We start from the raw sequence: 7,087 nt of genomic DNA on the forward strand, positions 1-7,087 counted from the left end.
TGGCATATTTCACCTACATTAATGTACAGCTGTGTAAGACATCTGTTTGAATTCAATATCTATTCCATGTAACAGATTACCTTTTTCTTGTGATTATAATTGACTTTATTTTGCACCTGTATATTTCCAAAACACATATTTGAAAAATATGCTTCTTTCTCAGTTTCCTGGGTACATTTAATAACTTGACTGAGGGGCAGTCCAGGTGGCTCAGCGGTTTAGCGCCGCCTTCCGCCCAGGGTGTGATCCTGGAGACCCAGGATCGAGTACTGCGTCAGGCTCCCTGCATGGAGCCTGCTTCGCCCTCTGCCTGTGTCTCTGCCTCTCTCTCTGTGTGTCTCTCATGAATAAATAAATAAAATCTTTAAAAATATAACTTTGCTGAGGCATATTTTACATGTCATATAACTCACCCAGTTTAAGTGTACAATTGAATGATTTTTAGCAAATTTAGCTTCCCTGTGTATATTTTTACCTGTGCATTTTAAAAATGGTATAGTTGTACCTAGGATGCAGTTTCTTATTACATGACAAAGTATTCTGCATTTTGGCAGCAGATCTATCTTTGCTTTCTAATATGCCTGCTTTTAGATACTATTTACTTAAATGAAAGTCAGAAAATTTGACTCTTGTGTGTCTGAAGTTTTGTGAGTATCAGTGTCTCAGTGCCCCATTTTCTAGATTGGGTAGGGACATACTTATATCACATTACAGAGTTGGAATTTTGGCTTCATTGTTCTATAATACTAACAAACCTCATCTTCAGTACAACCCAGACCACTGGAGCTAGTGACTATTAGCTACACATGTGCAATACTCATGTTATATTAACACATTTTACAGGATATATAAGACTGTTCTTGCTCTTAAAGGATTTAAAAGTAATTAAAAAATTGATCTAGGTATAAAGAGCCCTCCAGAAAGATCATTAAACTCCATTTGTATTCTCCTCTATCCCTTTCTATCCTAATTTTTCTTTCTCATCCCCCCAGACATGGCTTTCTGTTCTCTTATTCTGCCATCTAAATTTGCCCACATGGCTCCAAGTTCAAATCACATAAGCAAAGTGTACATAAAAGCTTATGTCCAACAACAAAAACAAAAACAGCTGACGTCCTTCTATTAAATGTTAGTTCCCTTCTTCATATGTTTGGGTTACAGGCTATATTGTAAAACAGTAGAAAAATCTCCAGGTTAATATTACTATTGTTTCTTGCATTGATGGTCACCAAGAACTGATGTCTCCCTCGGTTGGAAGAGTTTTTTTTATCTTGATGGACGAAATGCTCCGTATTTGAATAAATTTCTGAGTTTGAGGAATTTATGCCTATGTACATAGTAACTAAAAAGCTTAATGAAATATCAAAAACAACCATTTTAACACTGAAATTGACCCAAGGATACAACAAAATGAGAAATTCTGAACTTTAAGTAAGAACAGAGCAAGTCTATATGGTATTCTTGTTTGAATGTGATTGGTTAATTTTATGTGTCAACTTGATTGAGCTAAAAGATGCCCAGATAGCATTATTTCTGGGCAGGTCTGTGAGGATGTTTCTGGGAGAGATTAGCATTTGAATCAATAAACTGAGTAAAGAAGAATGCTAAGGTCACCCTCACCAGTGTGGGTAGACATCATCCAATCCATTGAGGGCCAAAAAGGCAGAAAAGGGCAAATTTTCTCAGCTTGAGCTGGAACTTCCTTCCATCTTCTTCCCTCAGATACTAGTGATTCTGGTTCTTGGTCCTTTAGACTAAAACTTGAATTTACATTATTGGCTTCCAGGACTTTAGGTTTGGACTAGAGCCACACCATTGGTTTTCCTGGACCTCCATCTTGCAGACAGCAGATTGTGGGACTTTTTTAGCCATCATAGTTGTATGAGCAATTGCTCATTATCATATCAGTTCCTATATATCTTTCTTTTTTTTTAAAAAAAAAAGACACATTTATTCAGCGTCATAATCAGACTATTACATTTAGCAATCAACAGCATGGGTACAAAAAAAATCTACATTAAAACCCTTTGTTGGAATGCTTTACACTTTCCACAGAACAAAAACTAAAATAACCTGTTATACAATTCGTCACAAATACAGTCCTTGAGTTTTTTGCCCATACACATGAGTATTGTCTAAAACATGTCTTCTTTGTAGCAGCTAGGCCCTGCCACCACGGTGTTTGGCTGAGTTCACAAATTTGTTGTAACCTGTAGCTTCCCTGTCACTTCTCTGGCTCTCCTCTCCTGCTAAGCTTTGTTTCCTGGCAGTAATTAAAACCTTTTGCCACTGTCATAGCTACTGCTGTTGCTGGAACCACTATAGCCACCTTGGTTTCATGGTTTGGCAAAGTATTGGCCTCCACCACCATAGGGGCCAGAGCCTCTGCCTCCAAAATTTCCTCCTTTCATGGGTCCAAAATTTGAGGATTGATTGTTGTAATTGCCAAAATTGTTATAGCTTCCGCCACCTCCAAAGTTGCTTCCATCATTACCAAATCCGTTATAGCCATCCCCACTGCCACCGTATCCACCACCACCTCGACTGCCACCAAAGCCACCTTGACCACTGAAGTTCCCTCCTCAACCAAAGTTGTCATTCCCACCAAAACCACCTCCACGACCACCACCAAAGTTTCCAGAACCATTTAGGCCTCTTTGGCTGGATGAACCACTAGCCATCTCTTGCTTCGATAGGGCTTTTCTTACTTCACAGTTGTGGCCATTCACAGTATGGTATTTTTGAAGGCCAATCTTGTCTACAGAGTCATGGTCATCAAATGTCACAAAAGCAAAACCTCTCTTTTTGTCACTGCCTCGGTCAGTCATGATCTCAATCACTCCAATTTTCCCATACTGTTCAAAATAATCTCTTAGATGATGTTCTTCAGTGTCTTCTTTACTGTCATCAACAAAAATCTTTTTCACAGTTAAGTGGGCACCATGTTTTTGAGAATCTTCTCTTGAGACAGCCCTCTTTGGTTCCACAACTCTTCCATCCACCTTATGTGGCCTTGCATTCATGGCTGCATCTACCTCCTCCTCGGTGGCATACGTGACAAACCCAAAGCCTCTGGAGCGCTTGGTGTTTGGATCCCTCATTACCACACAGTCCACAAGCGTTCCCCATTGCTCAAAATGGCTCCTCAGACTCTCATCGGTTGTTTCAAACCTCAAACCTCCGACGAAGAGCTTCCGCAGCTGCTCAGGCTCTTTGGGAGACTCTGACCTAGAAATGACGGCGGTGAGAGGGGAGACTTTAACGATGCTTATTTGGCGGCCTATATCTCTATATATCCTATTCATTCTGTTTCTCTGGAGAACCCTAACTAATACTCTGGGTTTAATTCAACTTCCTAACTAACCATTACCATGGCCACCCCCGCCCCAGCTGTATTGGCATAGTAGTTCAACGAAGGTGAGGCAGGCTGTGCAATAAAACCCAGCAGCTTTGCTGCTGCTGCTGCTGCTGCTGCTGTAAAGAACTCACTTGATTTAGAGCATCAATGGTTAGAGTATTGATCTCAGTGGCAAGGAAATAAGGCCTGCTAGCCTGAGATTACAGTACTGTTTGGGGCAGGCAATGGACTAGCAGTGGATGTAACAGGGAATTCCAGGAAGTAAGATATCCATAGTGGACTTGATAAACTGTCCACATACCTTGTGCACATGTCCACACATCCCTGGCCTTCTGCACCTGTGTGAATGTACAGTGGAAAAGCAAGTGAGACCAACAGAAAGTAACAGCTAGAACAGACTTGACGGCAATTTGAAATTTGAATATGTTCTTCAGTTTGCACACAGATCCATCAGCAGATAATGGATACACAGTGGCTGGAGGTGTTTGAGGCAACCTTTAGCTGAAAGCTATGCAGACACAAATGCACCCTTAGGAAGCTAGTTTTTTTTTTTTTTAAATAATGCAGAGGAAAGAAATCTGAGCAGAGGCCTCAGTAGCCACATATTGTAGTAGAGATAGAAGTCATAAACTTGGCTCCGTAAGCTAGTAAACAAACAAACAAACAATAAAAAATAGTAACAAGCATCAGGAGGCAAAATCAGAATGGAGAGTTGTTACAATATATTATCTAAAATGCCTGATATTCACCAGAAAATTAAATAGACAAAAAGTAAAGAAATTGATTCAGCAATTTAAATTCTACCCCACCCCAAAACAGCCCAGGCCCATGTGGATTCTGTGGTAAATTTGATCAAATATTTAAAGAAAGAAAAATCACACCATTCCTTTATAACAACTTTCAAAAGTAGAAAAGGGAATGCTTCCCAACATCTATGAGGCCAGCATTACTCTGATACCAAAGACATCAGAAAAAAGAAAACCATACACTGATACCCCTCATGAATACACATGCAAAAAATCTTAAAATGTATCAGCACACTAAATTCAGTAACATATTAAAAGGATTATAAAACATGGCAAAGTGAGATTTGTTCCAGAAATGCAAGTTGGCGTAATATTAAAAAACAATTAAATGCACCATGTTAATAGAATAAAGGACAAAAGCACACAATCATCTCAATAGACAACAAAAAAGCATTTGACAAAATTTAACACCATCACGAAAAAAATATTCAACAAAGTAGAATTAGAAAGGAGGAAACCGGGATCCTTGGGTGGCGCAGCAGTTTGGTGCCTGCCTTTGGCCCAGGGCACGATCCTGGTGACACGGGATCGAATCCCATGTCGGGCTCCCGGTGCATGGAGCCTGCTTCTCCCTCTGCCTGTGTCTCTGTGCCTCTCTCTCTCTCTTTCATGAATAAATAAATAAAATATTAAAAAAAAAGAAAGGAAGAAACCTTCCTAACCTGATAAGAGCATCTATAAAAAATCTTTAGTAAATATCTTATGCAATCATGAAAAACTGAGTATTTTCCCTCTAAGATCAGAAACAAGAGTGTCCACTGTCATCACTTGTATTCAGTTCAATATTGATTTAGAGCATCATTCAATTCAATATTGAATTGAATACAAGTGATGGTGAGTCTAGCTAGTGCAACAACAAAATTAAAGCCATTCAAATTAGAAAGGAAAGGAAGGCATAAAAACTTAGTTTGCAGATGACGTGATCTTATATTGAGAAAATTCTAAGGCATATACAAAAACACATAACTAGTAAAATTAATAAAAGAATTTAGCAAGGTCACAAGCCACAAGATGCATATACAAAAATTAATTATATTTCTATACACTAGCAATGAACAATAAAAAAATACAATGAAGAAGGCACCTGGCTGGCTCATTCAGAAGAACATGTGACTCTTGATCTCAGGGTTGTGAGTTTGAGCCCCATATTGGGTGTAGAGATTACTTAAAAATAAAATCTTTAAAAAAATGCAATGAAGAAAACCATTAGTAAAACATTTCTAATAACATTAAAAATAATAAAATACTTAGGAACAAATTTAACAAAAGAATTACAAAATGTGTGTATTGAAAGCTACAAAACGTTGCTAAGATAAATTTTAAAAGATCTAAATAAATAGGAGAGACATTCTATGTTGATGAATTGGAAGTCGCAATATTCAGGTATAATTAACATACAGTTTTATATTAGTTTCAGGTGTAAATGATGTATATAATGATTCAACGATTCTATACTTTCCATCATGATAAATGTATTATTAATCCTCTTTATCTATTTTACCCATTCCCCTCACCAACTTCACTTCTGTCAACTTCCAATTTGTTCTCTATATTTAAGAGTCTGTTTTTTGTCTCTTTTTTTATTTGTTCATTTGTTTTGTTTCTTATGTTCCTCATATGAATGAAATCAATGGTATTTGTCTTTCTCTAACGGACTTATTTCACTTAATATTAGACCCTCTAGATCCATGAATGTTGTTGCAATTGGCAAGATTTCATCTTTTTATGGCTGAGGAATATTCCATTGTATATACCAAATATTCTTTATGCATTCACTTATCAGCATCTTGGGTTGCTTCCATGTCTTGGCTGTTGTAAATAAAGCTGCGATAAATATATGGGTGCATATCTTTTTGAATTAGCATTTTTATTTTCCTATAAATAGCCAGTTGTTTTCCTCTATACTGTTTTCCACAGTGGCTATAGCAGTTTGCATTCCCACCAACAGTGCACAAGGGTTCCTTTTCCTCCATATCCTTGTCAACATTTGTTATTTCTTATGAGTTTCTCTTTTTTTTTTTTTTTTTTTTTTTTTTTAATTTATGATAGTCACACAGAGAGAGAGGCAGAGGGAGAAGCAGGCTCCATGAACTGGGAGCCCGACGTGGGATTCGATCCCGGGTCTCCAGGATCGTGCCCTGGGCCAAAGGCAGGCGCCAAACCGCTGCGCCACCCAGGGATCCCTAGTTTCTCTTTTTTTTAGCCATCCTGACAGGTGTGAGGAATCTCATTATTATTTTGATTTGAATTTTCTCTAATGATTAGTGATGTTGAGCATCTTTTCATGTGTCTGTTGGCCATGTGTATATCCTCTTTGGAAAAATGTCTATTCAGATCTTCTGATCATTTTTAAATTGGATTATTTGGGTTTTTTGGTTTGAGTTGTATAGATTCTTTATGTATTTTGCATATTAACCCCTTATCAAATGCATCATTTGCAAATATCTTCTCCCATTCAGTAGGTTACCTTTTTGTTTTGTTGATCATTTCCTTTGCTGTGTAAAAGCTTTTTATTTTGATTAGGTCTCAGTAGTGTAACTTTGCTTTTGTTTCGGTTGCCAGAGGAGATATGTCTAGAGCAATGTTTCTGTAGCCAACGTCAGAAAGAATACTGCCTATGTTTTCTTCTAGGAGTTTTATGGTTTCAGGTCTCACATTTAGGCGCTTAATCCATTTTTAAAAACTTTTTATTTTATTTTTAAGTAACCTCTACACCAAATGTGAGTCTCGAACTCACAACTCTCAGATCAAGGAGGCATATACTCTCCCACCTAAGCCAGCCAGGCACTGGAGGTCCTTAACCCATTTTGAGTTTATTTGTGTATGGTGTAAGAAAGTAGTCCAGCTTCATTCTTTTGCATAGTCCAGTTTTCCAATGCCATTTGTAGAAGAGACTTTCTTTTTCCCATTTCCCACTGTATGT

General features: G+C 37.8%; 1 pseudogene; it reads right to left on the bottom strand.

Moving 5' to 3' along the window:
• Positions 1-1,972: 1,972 nt before the first annotated feature.
• LOC140628446 (heterogeneous nuclear ribonucleoprotein A1-like) lies at positions 1,973-3,305 on the bottom strand (annotated as a pseudogene).
• Between the last annotated feature and the right edge of the window lie 3,782 nt (positions 3,306-7,087).

Source organism: Canis lupus, chromosome X (genome assembly GCF_048164855.1).
Source record: "Canis lupus baileyi chromosome X, mCanLup2.hap1, whole genome shotgun sequence".
Lineage (NCBI taxonomy): Eukaryota > Metazoa > Chordata > Mammalia > Carnivora > Canidae > Canis > Canis lupus.